The sequence below is a fragment of the Misgurnus anguillicaudatus genome, chromosome 19 (genome assembly GCF_027580225.2).
Source record: "Misgurnus anguillicaudatus chromosome 19, ASM2758022v2, whole genome shotgun sequence".
Taxonomy (NCBI): Eukaryota; Metazoa; Chordata; class Actinopteri; order Cypriniformes; family Cobitidae; genus Misgurnus; species Misgurnus anguillicaudatus.
Window position 1 is genome coordinate 42,108,032 of NC_073355.2, and position 17,890 is coordinate 42,125,921.

At 36.8% G+C, this 17,890-nt stretch overlaps 2 long non-coding RNA genes across 2 annotated transcripts in view; both read left to right on the forward strand.

Annotated features, from left to right (window-relative positions):
• The window catches only part of LOC141351159 (uncharacterized), a 346,935-nt gene that overhangs the window by 18,038 nt on the left and 311,007 nt on the right, over window positions 1-17,890 (forward strand). The window lies entirely within an intron of this gene.
• Window positions 11,026-13,078, forward strand: LOC141350919 (uncharacterized). The gene is made up of 3 exons (XR_012359008.1): window positions 11,026-11,184; window positions 12,129-12,261; window positions 12,408-13,078. It is a non-coding gene; the product is annotated as an uncharacterized lncRNA (long non-coding RNA).

Below are 17,890 nucleotides of genomic sequence, written 5' to 3' on the forward strand. Positions count from 1 at the left end.
GGAGTGAGACAGGTTTATAACCGCCTGTGAGAGAGGGCTTTGGAGTGTGGCATTTTTAAGTGACCAGGCCCTGTTTAAACATGGAAGGAAAAGTGCCGTTAAGCAGGCAGGTGTTGATGAGGTGTGTGAGTATCAGTGCAATTTGTATCTGAAATGGCCTGTAAGAGATGCGTGGGAATTGAATAGAGGGGGCAGGTAGTGGGGTGGGTGAAGAGAAGTTTAGCAACTTCAGTAATGATCAGCAGAGAAAAAAAGGAGAGATGGATGTTGGATGTGAGTGTAGTGCATTCTGAGGTTAGTGGTGTGATAAAATTGGTTGCTGATGGATGATGTTTTGTTAGTGAAAATGTTGGCAAAGTCATTAGCTGACAATGAGGAAGTGCGTAGGGCGGGAGGGGACAAAGCAGAGTGTTGAAAGTTTTCCATTGATTTTCTTATGTGATCATTTGCATACATTACTCACTAACAAATATAAAGTTTGCCTATATAAAGTGTGTTTTAGGATTGTAGACTGACTCACCCTTCACAGAAGAGATGAAGATTGTCATGTTTGCTCTTTTGATGTCAGCTCATTGTGAGCTGACAACAGGTCTGAGAAGAAAAAACTTTTATTTTAGTAATCACACAACATGGATACAGGCTCAAAGTCACTGCAGAAACTATTATGATGACCTGTCCAGTCTTGACAGCCAGGAGGAAATTACAGCATTAAACACTGCAAGTGGACTTAGTGGTTCATACGGACACAGCTGGGTTGGTCTGAAAAAGATCTCTGCAAACAACTGGCAGTGGAGTGATGGAAGCCAGAAAAGTTTTATTCCCTGGGGACAAAACCAACCAAATGTTGTAGGCAATGGCATCTGCGCTGCAGTTGAAAACAGTGTTTTGTATGACGAGTACTGTAGTAATTCATTCTCTTACTTCTGCTACAAGTGGGACACTGAACTGATTGTGATTAAAGAGAATAAGAGCTGGGAGGACGCATTACAATACTGCAGGACTCATCACACTGATCTGGCCAGTCTGCCGACAGATTTAAATTTAATCCAAGCCAAACAAACCATTGGTAATACATTAACTGTGTGGACAGGTCTACGGTTCATGGCAGGCTCATGGTTCTGGTTAAGTGATGAGGATCTGGGATATCTTAGTGCCAAACTACCAGCCTGTCCTGCCAATTACACTTACTGTGGATCTCTAAACCTGAAAACTCAGAGCTGGGAGAACAGAAACTGTGAGGAACTTAACTTTGTGTGCTATTAGAGAGGAGGGTAAGTATTAAATTGTTATGTTCATGAAGTTATGCATTACTCTGTGTGGATATTCAGTGTTTGCTAAATATATGATTACATAATGTTATTCAGTACTGAAATTCTTGTACTATACCTTAAAAACAATATGTTGATGTTCTACTAGTTTATTATAATAACATCTAGTTATTTGTCTTTTTTATAGATTTTAAGAAGACCACATGGGAAAACATGACAAATGTAATAAGTTATATTTAGATAGCTATTTATTCAAAATAATAATATGAAAAATCATATCACAATTATGCAAGTACTCTCTTTAATGTAGTTTATTGCACCTTTCATAACCCAAGTTAAGTTTGATTGATGTATGTAATCCAAGTAGTGATGATTCATAAATGGGTTGCAGTTATTGAATGCTTTAACTAAGAATTAATGCTATTTTATATTATAAGTGTATGTATGTATGTATGTGGTGTAAAAAATAGCGGTATCCTAATAAACGTGGAAAAATGTGCAGAAATGTAAATAGATTATTATTTCCTCATTTCAAATATATTGAAAACATTACATATTCAATTCCAAATTAAAGCATTAACAAAATGTACAAGTATGTCTTGTTCTTTTAAAAGAAAGCAAAGAAAAGGTCTCGGGTTAAATATGTAACCCTTTTTCGAATGAGACGCTGCTTCACCATAGAGACGCTTTGGGAACGCCTTCAGGTTTGAGTGTGTCTGAATGTGTAAATCAAATCCAACCTATGGTGGGGCATAATGTCACCGGCAGGGTGATGCGGGAGCCAGGAAGCATAAAAATAACATAAAATGCCCCCACTATCTGAAATATTGCCAAAGACAGTTAACCGGTACGCTGTAAGCATGGCAAGGGAGACGCAGCATCTTGTTCCCTTCTCAGGAAATAAGACGTCCTCTTATGAGGGAACTTAAACTGCATTGCCATAGAGATGCTTTGGGAACGCTATACCTTATCCACCAGACTACGAGTGCCTGTCTGTGTGTAAAAAAGCACAACTAAGAACTAAGCACCCAAGATCCCAGGAGTAGAAGTGAGATCTAACTCATAAAACAGTCTAAAAGTTAGCGGTGTGGACCAGCCTTTCGGATCACACATCCTGGACCGAGGCACCTGCCCAAAAGGCTTTAGATGAATGCGCTCTGAAGATTTAAGGAGGGGGCCGTTTGCAAAAGAGATGGCCTCAACTATCCATTCTGAGCATTACAGAGTAAATTAAACTGCATTTGGGTGAAGGGCAAAATGTCTGCAAGGGCAAAATGTCTGAGCTTTTCCATTGGGAGCAGTACGTAGTACCCGATACTTTTTTCGTACCACCTCGGTTGGAGTTCCAAGCAATCCGAGCTGATACCAAACGTGATAAACACTGTAGATCACTGATTGGTCTGAGAGAATCGTCACTACCAGCTTCATCACTATAATTTAAAGATTAGCTTTACCTTAGTGCTAGCTTGCGCTGTCTTGAGCAAACGTTGTCATCAGTGCTCTCCTACAGTATAAGTTCCCAAGCTCCCTTTTAGCGATAAAAAACATCCACAGGTTGACAACCAGGAACACCATAACAGTTTTTTTCCAGACTTGCAATTTGTACCGGCACATTCGCAACGCACGTGTGCATGTGTATGTGCAACCTAAATGAGGCTCAGCAGTGCGCGGCGACTGCTACCGGTGTTTTTTTACAGAAACTGTCATGTGATACAGAGGTAGTGATAAACATCTTTGTGGTGGTCAATTCTGATTTTGTGGGAGTTAGAGAAATAAATGAATGTATGGGGATGTTTAGCATTCCAACAACACTCTCACTTGTACTTTTAAGGCAGTGGAAACCTAGAAGAATTTTAGTTTGAGAAATCGAGATGCAAAAATGACATTTGCATATAAACAATATATCAACTTTGCAACACAAACCATTTAATGAAAGTTGCCGAGTAAAAAACAACAAACAAAAAAAAGATAATGAGTTCTGGCTTTTTTATTCCTTAAACTTTATTTTTGAACTTTCCAATGATTTTCTTAGATGTTCATTTGCATACATTCCTGACTAACAAATCTAAAGTTTGCCTTAGTATAATATAAAGTGTGTTTTAGGAGAGTGTTGACTGACTCGCCCTTAACAGAAGAGATGAAGATTGACATGTTTGCTCTTTTCCTCACAGCTCATTGTGAGCTGACATCAGCTCTGAAAAGACAACACTTGCATTTTGATAATATAACAAAATGGAGAAAAGCTCAAAGCTTTTGCAGAGACTACTACCTGTCCAGTGTTGACAGCCAGGAGGAAATTACAGCGTTACAAAATTCAAACTCAGAAAGCTAGGTTGGTCTGCGACTGATCTCTAAAACAACTGGCAGAGTAATGGAAGCCAGAGAAGTATTGACATCTGAACAGTTTATCTAGAAGTAATGCTTATGTGTAATATTTGACCTGAATATAAACTTTCTGTATATTGATGATGAATATCAAAATTATGCAATTACTTTTTTATTATTTTATTCAACCAAGGTTAGTTTGATTTATGTCTATGTTTGTAGTCCAAGTAGTGATGATGCATAAAATGGGTTGCAGTTATTGAATGTCTAAACTGAGAATTTATGCTGTTATATATTATAGGTGATACTATCTATGTATGTATGCATATTAGCGTACATTAGCATATAATAAATAATTAGACGCAGCAAGTTTTCGGTTGTGTAGGCAAAGTTGTTGCTTGTTATTTTAAAAACATATAAATATATTTACACTAATTCTTAATTCGCATTAATATCTAAATCTATCAAAATCGAATGATACCATGTACCTATCTGTCCAAAAGAAACACTGCAACCCCTTTGATCCTTTCAGACCCTCTGCCTCCCTCAGGTGTCTCCATTGAGGAAAAGCAGTACCTATGTAAATTTGGGTTTTTGTTCTTTTGTCACTGTTTAAAATAAATGTTGTTCGCTTTGTGGCTCCAGTGCAAGTGCCACTTGTCGGTTTAGCAGGAAAGTTTGGTTGTCTGTCATTTTCCCTCTGTTTACACAGCAGATGTTATATATGCTAAATATGACAAAAACATCCGACAGATGACATCAGAAGAGAACCAAAACACCTCTATAAACTTTGAGAATTAAACACACTTGACTTTGGGCTCTTTGAGCAAATAATGTTTAACCGGTCTCAAATCCATCTGATTAAAGCTTTGATCTACCATTGCTGTTAAGATTTATTTGTCTTTACTTTTGGAACTTAAATTAATAAAGCATTATTATATTAATCACAAACTATTGTCTACTAGTATTGTTTTTTGATAAAGCCTTTTTTTCAGCATTTAAGATCAATCTATCTCTTCCTGTTAACAGATTCTCTGGCCACTCAGGTAACCCCCTCACCTGCACCTCACAGTAAAAACACCCTGATGAACTTACAAACACTCACAGGACACTTAAAATGCATCCCAATTCACATATATCAGTACTAAATAGTAGTCGAAATTAGATTAAGTATGTCCCATCCAGATATGTATAGTAATGAAGTAGAACTACTTCACTACTGCACTTAAGTACTAAAAGGCCATATTTGTACTCTACTGAAATTTTTTTTCTCCTATTTCAACTTTTACTTCAGTACATATTTTTGATGAGTTTCAAGAGCCACACAGATCCAAAATCGAAAATGACCTGTATTGTATTGCATGTATTGCAGTGTGTCATGTAGCTGTCCGTCAATGTAAACAACGTGCAAAGTAGTTGAACCAAAAAGTGCACGATTACTAAAGTTATTGGCTTCTAAAGTAGGGAATTGACTCTGAATCGCTGAAACGAGTCATCATATTGATTGAATCTCCTGCCTGACTTTATCCATGTAATAAAACACTTTGCATAATAATCTCCGCCTACAGCATTGCCCGCGGGAGAAATGAGAACTATGACCTGCCCACTTAGATGATTCCCCTGTTCGACAGTGTTATCACAGCTGCCTCCATTTCAATATGAGCAAGTAAAAGCAGATATTAATGAACTGCTAGAACAAGGAATAGTTTATCCCAGTTGCAGTCCATATTTCTTCACCTATAGTGGTTGTGCAGAAAAAGGATGGTGGCATACAACTTTGTGCAGATTATAGGCAGCTTAATGCCAAGACAAAAAAAGGATGCTTATCCCTTACCACGGATTGAAGAATTCTTGGCACTCAGTGGATTACAGCCCTTGATTTAGTAAGTGGATATAATCAAGTTCCTGTTGCAGAGACTGATAAAGAAAAGACCGCTTTCTGTACACCGTTTGGGCTTTTTGAGTACAATCATATGGCCTTTGGGGTTTGTAACGCGCCTAGTAATTTTCAACGACTGATTTTTTGGCGACCAGCGTTTTCAGTCCCTCTTGTTGTATCTAGACAATCATCATAGTCATAGTCATAGTTAATTTATTGTCACTCTACTGTATACATGTATACAGTTGAACGAAATTTCGTTTCATACAGATCCGTGTGCAACCATACCCAAATACATATAACAACACCTCATGATACACACAATACATACCAACAGTAACCCATACAGTACTGTAAAACCAAAACAATTGTGCAACTCAACCATAAGAAAGTCATTATTATTTAAAGTTATTAAGCTCATAGTCCTTCAATGGGGGGGGGGGGGGGATGGGAAACAGCAATTTATGACAACGGTATGATGACTGGCACCCTGGTATTTAGGGCTCTGACAGCTTGAGGGAAAAAACTATTGTAGAATCTTGTAGTGCGAGTCCTGATGCTGCATAACCTCCTACCAGATGGTAACGGGACAAACACACTATGTGAGGGGTGGGAGGGGTCCTTTATGATGGCTGAAGCTCTGTTCACACAGCGTGATGTAAAGATGTCTTGGATGGGTGGTAGAGAGGCCCCTATAATCTTCTCTGCTGTCCTCACTATGTGCTGCAGGGACTTACGTTCGTGTGTTTTACAGTTTCCAAACCACACTGTGATACAGTAGGTCATTATGTTCTCCACAGTTCCTCTGTAGAAGGTTTTAAGGATGGGTGAAGGGAGCCGTGCTCTCTTTAGTTTCCGCAGAAAGTACAGGCGTTGTTGTGCTTTCTTCAGTATGGTTCCGGTGTTAACAGACCAGGTGAGGTCATCAGAAATGTGTAAGCCAAGAAATTTGGTGCTTCTGACTCTCTCCACCTCTGAGCCACTGATAGCCAGTGGGCGATGTTCAGATTGCATCCTGCGGAAGTCAACAACCATCTCCTGTGTTTTATCCACATTAAGAGATAAGTTGTTGTTTTTGCACCAACCTAGCAATAATTCCACCTCCTCTCTGTATCGGGCTTCGTTATCGCCACTAATGAGGCCAACCACTGTTGTGTCATCGGCAAACTTGATAATAAGGTTGGAATCAAACTTGGCTGTACAGTCATGAGTGAGTAGTGTGAACTGTTGTAATATATTCTAGATCTTTGAGCAACATCTTGAAAGATTAGAGATGGTACTTCATCGTCTTCAACAATACAATTTTAAATTGAAGAAATGTCATTCCAGATAAGATTAATACAGTGGTTGAATAGATACGTCCGACCAATGTATCCGAGCTGCGTTCTTTCCTGGGTTTTGCTTCCTACTATCGTAGGTTTGTGGAAGGCTTTGCTAAACATGCTGCTCCTCTACATAAATTGGTAGGAGATCTCCAAGGAAAGGGGAAGAAGTGAAACTGTACTGCTAACACATTGTTGGAAACTAAGTGGACACATCAGGCAGAGGATGCATTTCAGATGCTAAAACAGAAATTAGTGCAAGCCCCTGTATTTGGTCATGCTGATTTTTCTAAGCCATTCATATGGAAATTGATGTTAGACAGGTGGTAGTTGGGGCAGTTTTATCTCATGTAATCACATGACATATGGACTATAAAAGGGCAGTGTGTTATACTTCCTGTTAGTCTGAGGAAGGGCCGAAAAGACCCGAAAAATAGGAACTTATACCTTATAGTTCATAAGTAATTGGTTACACAAGTAATGTCAGTGAGTAGAGCAGCAATGGTCTTTGGTTATGTGGTTGCTTGTTTAAGTTTTTTTTATATATAGAATTATAGTTTATAATTTTTATGGAATTATTTTGCTTTTTTATCAATATTAGTGTCACAGCAGTTTCTACACTCACCTACAATGTTGCTCATGGTATAATTCTGTGAAGGTAAAACTATATAGTTTTATTATTTTTGTCTTTTTTTCAGAGCAGGCATGGCTGCCACTTAAGTAGATACGAGGAACTCACATCTGCAAAGCGAAAGAAGACTGTGATTCCCTCCCCCTCAAGCAGCCACAAGCAGCCCACATTAATGCGTTGCTTTAACACAATGCCCCAGAGATCCAGTGACAAAGCAATCTGAAAGTATGTTGTCCGAGGACTTCAGCCTTTCAACATTGTAGAGGAAGAACCTTTCTGTGACTTTGTGTTAGACCTGGTGCCAAATAGCAAAGTAATGACAAGAGTCACACTCACATATGATTGATGATGCTGCCAAACAGATGAAGAGCAAAATTATTGAGGCCATGAAAACTACTGATTACATCGCAACAACCACTGACTGCTGGTCAGCCAGGCGGCGTAGTTTCATTGTGATCACGGCTCACTGGGTGGACCCTGAAAGTTTAAAAAGTTGCTCAGTGGCCCTTGCCTGTAGAAGATTAAGAGGCTCTTACACTTTCGACCTTCTGGCAAATGTACTTAATGATATACATGCTGAATTAAAAAAATCGGGGGAAAATAGTCAACAGACAATGGGTCCAACTTCATCAAAGCCTTCAAAGTATTCAGTGAAGATGTCAATAACAATGCTGGTGCTGTAGTTCAGGAGGAAGAGGAGGAAGAACTAGCAGACAAAGATGAGGAGGAGGTAGAGTTTGTCGATGTATCTTCACTTATGGAGGAGAATGATAGTTTTGAGTTTCAGCTCCCGAAGCACCAGCATTGTGCATACCATATTCTTAACCTAATAGCCACCGAAGATGCCAGCAAGGCAGTGTCCAATGACTCGTACAAGAAATAATACTACTCAGCCTTAAACAAGTGCAATGCACTTTGGAATACGTGTTCAAGATCCACAACAGCAGCTGAAACGGTGGAAGATGCTTGCTCCCTACAGCTTGTGCGACCGAATGCAACAAGGTGGAACTCTGTGTTCATGGCTGTGAAGAGCTGCTCAGGATTGTGAAAGAAAAGGGAGAGGCAGCAATAAGAGATGTCTGCACAGAAGGTTCCAATGTTAGTTTAAAAATGTTGCATATGGTACTCTTTCTGGCAAAATCAATTCTGGTCCATATTGCCTACTTGTATAATGCTCAAAAAAGCTTTCCAGAATTAACTTAGGTTAACGATGACCAAATTACAAGGTACAATATTTTACAGCTCCGTCAAGAGTTGCGTGCTGAACATTTTGTCATAGTTTGGAATGCAAATGTAGTCGGGCTTTGAGAAAATCACCTTGTTACTTCGGTCCTACATTACTTTTACCCACACTCTCCTCTACTGAGCAACTAAATTCATGTAAAAATATGACCGGAAACACCACAAACACAAATCAGGAAATTTGACCGTAAAAGTCAGACTATCAATTTTTAGGGTTTCTTATTTCTTTACACTTAAAATTTAAGAGCACAGGAAAACATTGTTGACCGAACCTTATAAAATTAAATACACAAGGAAATCCTCCAGAACAGATGAGAACAAACCACTATACCTTTCAGAAACACCCGTAGTCATGTAGTAAAAAAATCCTAAAGTAAGTTCAAGAAGTATTAAAAATAAACGCAAATATAAATTGTCAAGAATTGTATACATTGATGTAACGAGACAGGAACAATGTTTAAACAACTCTTACTTTCAATGCACTTCTGACAGTATCTGCAACTCAAAAGATATCAGGTGGTACAACCCTATTGAAATTAAAATCGCAAAGTAAACCTTACACTGTGTGAAACACTATTATTTTGTGATTGTGTATTTTATTCATATTAATTTATTACGTTTAGTGAGTTTTTCCTTTGGCAACTTTTATATGCAGTAAGGTCCTTTAAGGGTTTATCCATTTATGTAAATCCACTTAGAACCTTACTTGCGCAGCGTTCCCTCTTTTCAGCTGGAACGGGAACGCTTCCTTGTATTATCTAATTGTCACTGAATGGGTTGTGCTGGAACAACAGTGACCGGCCTTCTCTGAATAAAGTCCTGTGACATGTCCTATCTTCCTCTAAAAGCAAGAGGCTGTGAGGCTTATGCCGCGCACTGGAAAAGGTGACACCAGTGGTGTATTGGTATGGATTTCCAAATTGTTGGCCTTTGACGTGATGTCAAAGTGACTGACTGAAAATGAAACGTCTTTGTTACTTGCGTAACCCTAGTTTCCTAATGAAGGGAGCAGAGAAGTATCGTCCCGTCACCAAGGTAGTTTATCTTGTACATATTTATTCAGTATTATTTCCTTATATTGGAGATTGTATAGTTCTAATACTTATACAATTATTTAACAATTCTAACAAATATAGTTATTTACTGTATGTGTTATCTGATACATGTGCTAGTCACATTTTAGAACATATGACACCATTTCGCGGTATCTTGTATATTTTTGCATATTTGAACTTAATTACAGCTGTTAATGCTGGATATATAAACAAATGTATATTAATGTTTATTATTTGTTGTTGCAGAACCACACGAACACAGATACTTAAGTGCATATTAATGGATGGTTTTATGCCCATACTGCAACTGTGAATTAAACACCCATAATCCAATTATTCGTCTGGTTCTTGTGTTCTGGACTCCAGACTTTGGGTTTATTAAACTATTGTAGACATGGAGTGAACTATGTATTGTTTTTCTTTTATTTGCTGTATTCCATTTTCTTGAGAAAATCTAGAAACCGGCTCAGCAGCTGGTCCAAAACAGGATGGAGATCAGATTAAATCAAATTCTTTGTATGAACTAAACACTAGTTGAAGAAAAAAATATATGGGAGCGATACAGGAGCGGGAGTCAGTTTAAACAGGAGCGGGATGGGAGTGGGAGTCAATTTACCAGGAGCGGGATGGGATTATTTTTTAAACTTTGGTCTGGGAGTGGAACGGGACAAGATTTATTTCTATGGGAGTGGGACGGGACAGGAGTGAAAATCCACTCCCGTGTCATCCTCTAATGGACACCTAAAATAATTGCAGCTTGAGGAAACGAGATGCAAAACAGGCATTTGCATATAAAGAATATATCAACTTAGCAACACAAATCACTTAATGAAAGTTGCTGAGTAAAATCATATAAAAACAGATGATGATGAGTTCAGGCTTCTTTTATTCCCTAAACTTTTTTTCTGATCTTTTATCCATTGATTTTTTTATGTGATCATTTGCATACATTACTGCATACATTACAAATGTAAAGTTTGCCTATATAAAGTGTGGCGACTGACTCGCCCTTCACACACTGTTAGACATTTCTGTAATTTTTACAGTTATTTACTGTATATCACCCAGTAATACTGTAAACTATTTATACAGTACATAACTGTAATTCACGTTGCATTTTGGGAATTTTCTGTGACATCATACATCATATACAGTAATTTACTGTATTTTTGAAAATTGCTGTATGCTACTGTATATTTTCTAACAGTCTTTTGGCGGCATTTTCCTTATTCACACAAATCCTTATTTTTTTTCTCAAAATCATCATTTTTGACAATTGTATACACACAGGATTTGACTTATTTTAGCTAAGGAACCATGTAGCAGCACAGGTGTTCAGAGGACCGATTTCAGGTGTGCACATAAACTGAAGAGTTTTCAAACAAGACTTTCCCTGGGACAGCACAGCGGCGCTTTTCAGTTGAAGATACACGAGAGGAGAGAATGAAAAAAGACCAGCAAGGTAAAAAATCTATATAAGATATTTATTATCAGACCCGCGGTTGTTGTTTACCCGAACGGGACATTTTAAAACCGTTAACCGGACGCGTTGCTTAACGTATAACGGTAATATTAGTTTACCAAAGTCAGTATAAACCTAATTAATAAATCATCCTATGTGTATGCAAGCCTACGAGCACGCGCGGGGCGTTAAATTACACGCTAGTGTTTTCCTTTTATAAAACTATTATGAAGAAATGCTTAACGTAGCCTAATGTATACTTCAATGATATGAAAAGATCAGATTTAGTATATAACGTTACCTGAGAGAATAATTTATTAATAAAAAGCATATTTAACAAAGTACCCTAAATTACATGAAGCTGGGAAGAAAACTCTTAATGTGTAAGTTACGTTGTGTTTATATTCTCATCCGCTTGGCTTTACCTGTTACATAAATTATGCGTTATTAATAAAGTGTATAACTAAATTTTATCTTTCAAATTCGTTAAACTACGTTAAGCATTTTAGAAAGTCCCATGTGAACATAATAGTTTGTTTAACAGTTTTACAAACGACTTCAACATATGAGCGTATGTTATGTGTGTGGGGTGGCCAATCGGAAAAACATTATATTTTAAATGTGAATATGTTTAAACATAAAGGCTGAAAACTAATTTGCATAAAATAAAGTTTTAAAATGTGTTTTTGTTTTGTATTAAATTGCTTTTGAGGCCAATGTAGCTGTACAGTAAATATTAAGCCTCGATCAGAAAACCATGTCCCAGTGTCCTAACACACAGACCTGTGGCCATGGTGCAGTGATTCGAGTAGAGTACATCTACTCTGGTTATCATTTCAAAACAGTATTTACTGAAAAATATGAGTGTTTAGCATAATGTATTAAATGTGTTAAATATGTCCTTTTTTCCCTGCATTTATTGTGCTGTCTAATTTCTTTGGGAGGATAAATTAAGGAGGATGTAACAAAATACACTGCAAGAACTGGAATGAGAGACAAGTGAGGATGAAGAGGACAACAGAATATCCATCCTTTCTTCACCACCTCACAGAGTTTGAGTGAAACAACTTGTATTAGGTGAGACACTTATCAATAAAATACAGTATGTGCTGCATATATGGGTTAGTTAGTTAGGTCTCCCTAATTAACTAACAGCTGTAACAAACAGTACTGTAAAAAACTGTGGTTCAAAATAATTATGACCATCTTTCTTTTGCTTACAGGACTCACAGGATTATTTTATAACAAGACTGATTATTTTATACCAGAAGTATGGGATTTTTTTGAAGCTACTGTATTATTTCTTATGACAATTCATTTTGATGTGCATTCAGAACTTTAAATTGGTAAGTACATTTACTGTATTTACTGTAAGTAAAGGCTAAAGAGTATATCTCCTCTAGTTCTAATTTCTAATTCTAAGTTCGAACAACGTTCCCAAAGGTCCCAATAATGTTAAGCCAACATAAAAGTGTCCCGTTTTTAAATTGTTTAGGAATGTTTCTTGATTGTGCGAATGTTAGAGAAATGTTACATTTTATTTTCAGACAATGTCATGTTTAAATGTACTCACAATGTTTAAAACACATGTTTAGTATATTTTATGAATGTTTATATGCAATATTTTAACAGAACATTAAGAAATAATGTTTTACAACCGTTTGTAAATAATAGAATGTAATGTTTTTTTTATCATTACAAGCAAAAACATTCATAACGTTATTGGGAACTTTCAAGGAACATTCTTAGAACCTTTCTCTGTGGTTGAGCATTGTGTTAGCATCATAAAACGCCATGGGTTCGAACAAGGGAATGCACATGCCGATAAAAAAATTATACTTTGCATTGCACTGTATGTTATTTGCCTTTTTCTGTAAATGTGAAGATAAATGTAAAGTCATTTTAAACCAGTTCTATTTTAAGAGAACTTAACTAGACTAAATAAAAGGGTCACAAAAGTTTTCATTTTGCTATTATGATGCTGATTTTGTGGTGTTTTCTGGTTACAGTGGTAGTGGATCATGATCACCTCTCTAGCTTCAAAAGTAGGATGCAAAATGTATAACACCAAATCATTATAGCATAACTCCATGTAACTTGACATAATTTAAAGTCGTCTAAAGGCAGACATGATTGCATGTGAAGTCCTATCCCAAAGACTCCAAATACTGCATCTACACATTCTTCCTGATGTGTATTTTGTTGGTATATCCTGGTTGTTGCAGACCTGACAGTAAACTTGACTGTGAGCATCCTATCCATCAGGTATAGCTGTTTACTTGCATTACTTATTTTGAGAAATGACGGATCAAAATTGATTATATGGATTATATTTTCATCACCCCTTTTTGTATGTCTTTGGGACACTTGAAATATATAGCACGTATAATGTGGAGCCATTTTATAATGCGGTCACAGACTACTCCCATTGTAACTGGAAAACCAAAGAAAATCATTGTTTAAATTATAAAATTATAATTTTTGGATTAACTAAACCTGTAATCAGTGTTATGCGTATGTATGTTTATAATTTGTGTTATTTTAAATGTATTACTGCAAATGATTTGAAATGTGTATGTTTTAAATGTAATTTCACACTTCTTAAAGTATTTGTGTTGTTTTAAATAAAGGTTTCAATATTTAAAATTGTCTCTTTGAATTAAATGTTAGCAGTATCTGTAGGTTAAAATGTAAAAAATGTATTTTAATCTAAAAATTATAGCTAATTTAAATATAATAAAAATGAATGTATAAAAAGAATAGCAGTATAGTATACAGTAGTATACTGTAAACCTGGGTTTTTTACGGTAGCACACTGTATTACATATTTACAGTAGCATTTAAATACTGTAAAATGGAAATACAGTTTAGAACTGTAAATCTTATTTACAGTAGCCTACTGGCAACAGTGTTGCCAGTAGGTTACTGTAAAAATCCTTGAAAATGTCTAACAGTGCAGAAGAGATGAAGATTATCATGTTTGTTCTTCTCCTGTCAGCTCATTGTGAGCTGACAACAGCTTTGAAAAGAAAACACTTTTATTTTAGTAACGGCACAATATGGACACAAGCTCAAAGTCACTGCAGAGGCTCATATGTTGACATGTCCAGTCTTGACAGACAGGAGGAAATCACAGCATTATACACTGCGAGTGGGCTTAGTGGTTCATACTCAGACAGCTGGGTTGGTCTGAAAAAGATCTCTACAGACAATTGGCAGTGGAGTGATGGAAGCCAGAGAAGTATTGACATCTGGGCAGGTGGAGAACCAAACGAGCAGGACTCATCACACTGATCTAGCCAGTCTGCCAACAGATTTACATCTCATCCAAGCCAACCAAACAATTGGTAATACATCAAGTGTATGGACAGGTCTACGGTTTGTGGCAGGTTCATGGTTCTGGTCAGAGGTGGAAAGTAACGAATTACATTTACTCACGTTCCTGTAATTGAGTAGTTTTTTTTGTGTATTTTTACTTTTTTGAGTAGTTTTTAAAATCTGTACTTAATCTGTACTTTAAAATTACTTTTACTTAAGTATGTTTTATTTAAAGTATTGTACTTCGCTACATTTTAAATCATATCCGTTACTGAGTAAAAAAATATTTTAAAAAGCAAGGTGATAAAGACGCGCAAACGGATGTAAATGGGCGGGGCTCGGGGGAACGCGCAAAAAGAACCATGGAGACGGACGAGACAGGCGCGCGCTAATGCAGACCCGCCTCGGTTCAAATCTTATGAAAGAAACCCCTGGTCATATTTAAGCGACCACTTTCCACTGACGCGAAGCGAGTGTTTCATTTCTATGAAAGGTAGGATTCATGCTCTTAAGTACAAAATTGCACGACGCGTTTTAAATACCATGCGCATTATCTTCCGAGGTCTAGCAGCTTCGCGTCAAGTCAAACACAACTTCAAAACGAATGCGCAGGTCATTAGACATTGCAGAGAGAGAGAGAGAGAGAGAGAGAGAGAGAGAGAGAGAGAGAGAGAGAGAGAGAGAGAGAGAGGTCATCAGGTACACAGGTCAGGGAAGTAAGAAGATAATAAACGTGTAAAATGTATAGACATGGCACTCATCTCATTATATACTCATTTAAACTATATATGGTTTAATAAAATTATGTATGTTACCAGCAATACATCAATTACAACCTTACTATAGTGATTGTATTTACAAGCTGCTGACCACCTTCAAAAGTGCATAACTCACCTGTAAAAATCATTAAACAATTCCATAAATGTTTCTTACTTTAAAAAGCTTTTTATTTTATTAACTTTTTGTTATTGCACTTTAAATGTAAAGATGTTCCTACAATTAAACCCACAACTAGTTTGAGATTTATATTCCCTTGTCGTTTTTGAACTATACTAGAATCCTCCACCTCTTCCCGCTGTAAAAAAAAGTAACTTTTACTCTGAGTAAAGTTAAAATGACTTACTTTTTACTTTTACTTGAGTAGATTTTTAGACAAGTAACTTTACTTTTACTTCAGTAAAAAATTATTAAAGTAACTTTACTTTTACTTGAGTACAATATTTTAGTACTTTTTCCACCTCTGGTTCTGGTTAAGTGGTGAGAGTCTGGGATACCTTGGTGGCAAACTACCAGACTGTCCTGCCAATTCCACTTACTGTGGATCTCTAAACATGACATCTCAATGCTGGGAAAACAGAGACTGTGTGGAGGAACTTAACTTTGTGTGCTATTAGAGGGGAGCATGAGTAGCAAATATTCAAATTTATGCCTTTATACTCTGTGTTTGCTGAATATATGATTACGTAATGTTATTCAATACTGAACTTTTTGTACAATACCTTAAAATACAGTATGTTGATCTTCTACTAGTTTATCGTAGTAACATCTAGTTTTTTTGTCTTTTTCAAAGGCTTTAAGAAGACCACATGGGAAAGCATGACAAATAAAATAAGTTATGTCTATGCAGCTATTTATTAAAAATACTAATTTGGTAAATTAACAAACCATAGTGTGAACAATTTATATAGAAGTAGTGCTTATGAGTAATATTTGACCTGCATGTAACCACTTTCGGTATATTGATGATAAGCATGATCTCGATCAATTATAATTTCCCGCTGGCTCTGATGTATACGTGTTTGGTGGTTAAAAAATGAAATGTTATTTGTTTTGGGTTGATCAAACCAGCAGTAGTTGGTCTCATGAATCTATTAATTCTTTCTTTTATTCATATTTTGTGTCTTTTTGTTGTTATTGTTTTGGCAGAGATAACAGTTAAAGCTCAACTGTGTACTTTTTTGAGTTAATTCTTAGCAAAAACCTATGTTTTCTTTCAAAAGTATGTGCTCATTCATGTGTAATTACTTCCACCCACTAATCAAAGTATTCTCGTGAGTGTAGAATCTGCTATTTAAAATACATACGGTCGAGTCACTCGACTGGCTGAATCCATGTTGTGCTTCCATCTTTGAAATACATTTGCCGACGAGGGACATTCCTGAAAATTAAGCTCCGCCTTTCGCGCTTTCAGACTACACTCATGTTGGCCGCTAGCTGAAGCCTCCCGAGGTTGCATGTTTAGGCGGTATACGTCATCAAGACAGTCTTATTTCAGAATATTAACAATTATAAAGCTGACAATTATTCTTAGTTAATAGTAAATTGATGTAATATGCTTATGACTTGCGAATGTAATGCTCAGTTAATTTAAATAAACCAGGTTTAATGACGTATGCAGCTCGCATATGCGACCTGTGTAGACTGAATCCTTTGGATTCAACAAGAGCTGCTCACCGTGATGATCCCGCGATTTAATGCTTTGATGCTTTGAGGCAGATTTGAAAGCCTGTTGCAGACCTATTTTCGAGGAAATTAAAACACGTCGCCAAGGAAGCGAAAAGAGGATTTAAAACGACAACGCGACAGGAAAAACAACAAGACCAAAGCCAATATTGGAGTAATGTTAGTTTTCCAAGATGGGGCTCAAGGGACACCGAAGTTGCCTACTTTCTATCCTCTCCACAGGTAATTCAGCATATTCCTTTATATCTACAGTCTATGTTGTAAACTTGAAGTTTTATACACTGTCAAAAATAAAGGTACTGGGGCAGTACCCTTAAAAAAGGTCCTAATATGTACCATTTAGGTACAAATATGTATCTTTAACTGCCAATATGTACCTTTGAAGTACTAATATGCCCTCTTTGGGTACAAATGTGTACCTTTTTGAAAGGGTACTGTCCCAGTGACAACTTTTGTACCTTTATTTCTGAGAGTGTAATTCCTTGGCTAAATGTAGCATGGTTATGCATAACACTTGTTAGTGTAAACATGCATGTGGTTTAATGTGTAACAACAGCCACTGAAGAAGTTTATTTTAATCCCAATCTACATGAATATGAGTTTACCATTATAATCACATGCAATTTGTTTACCATGAAGTTATGCATGTCATGTGTCATGCTGTGTGTGAGTCAGGAGTTTAAAAGCCATCTGTGTGGTGCATTATGTGTTAGGAGTTTTAAAAGCCATCTGTGTGGATTTAAGAACAGCTGTGTGTATTCATGTTTCAGGGCACAAAGGATTTTAGTATTAGCAAATAGCCAAGGGTCAAATAGGTCAAGGAAAGGATACACTGGTCTGAGGACTGTCATGTGATTCTTCAAGTTACAAGCCTGAACCGAAACATATTGTTTGAACCATGAGGGGAGGGAACAAAGACCTGTAT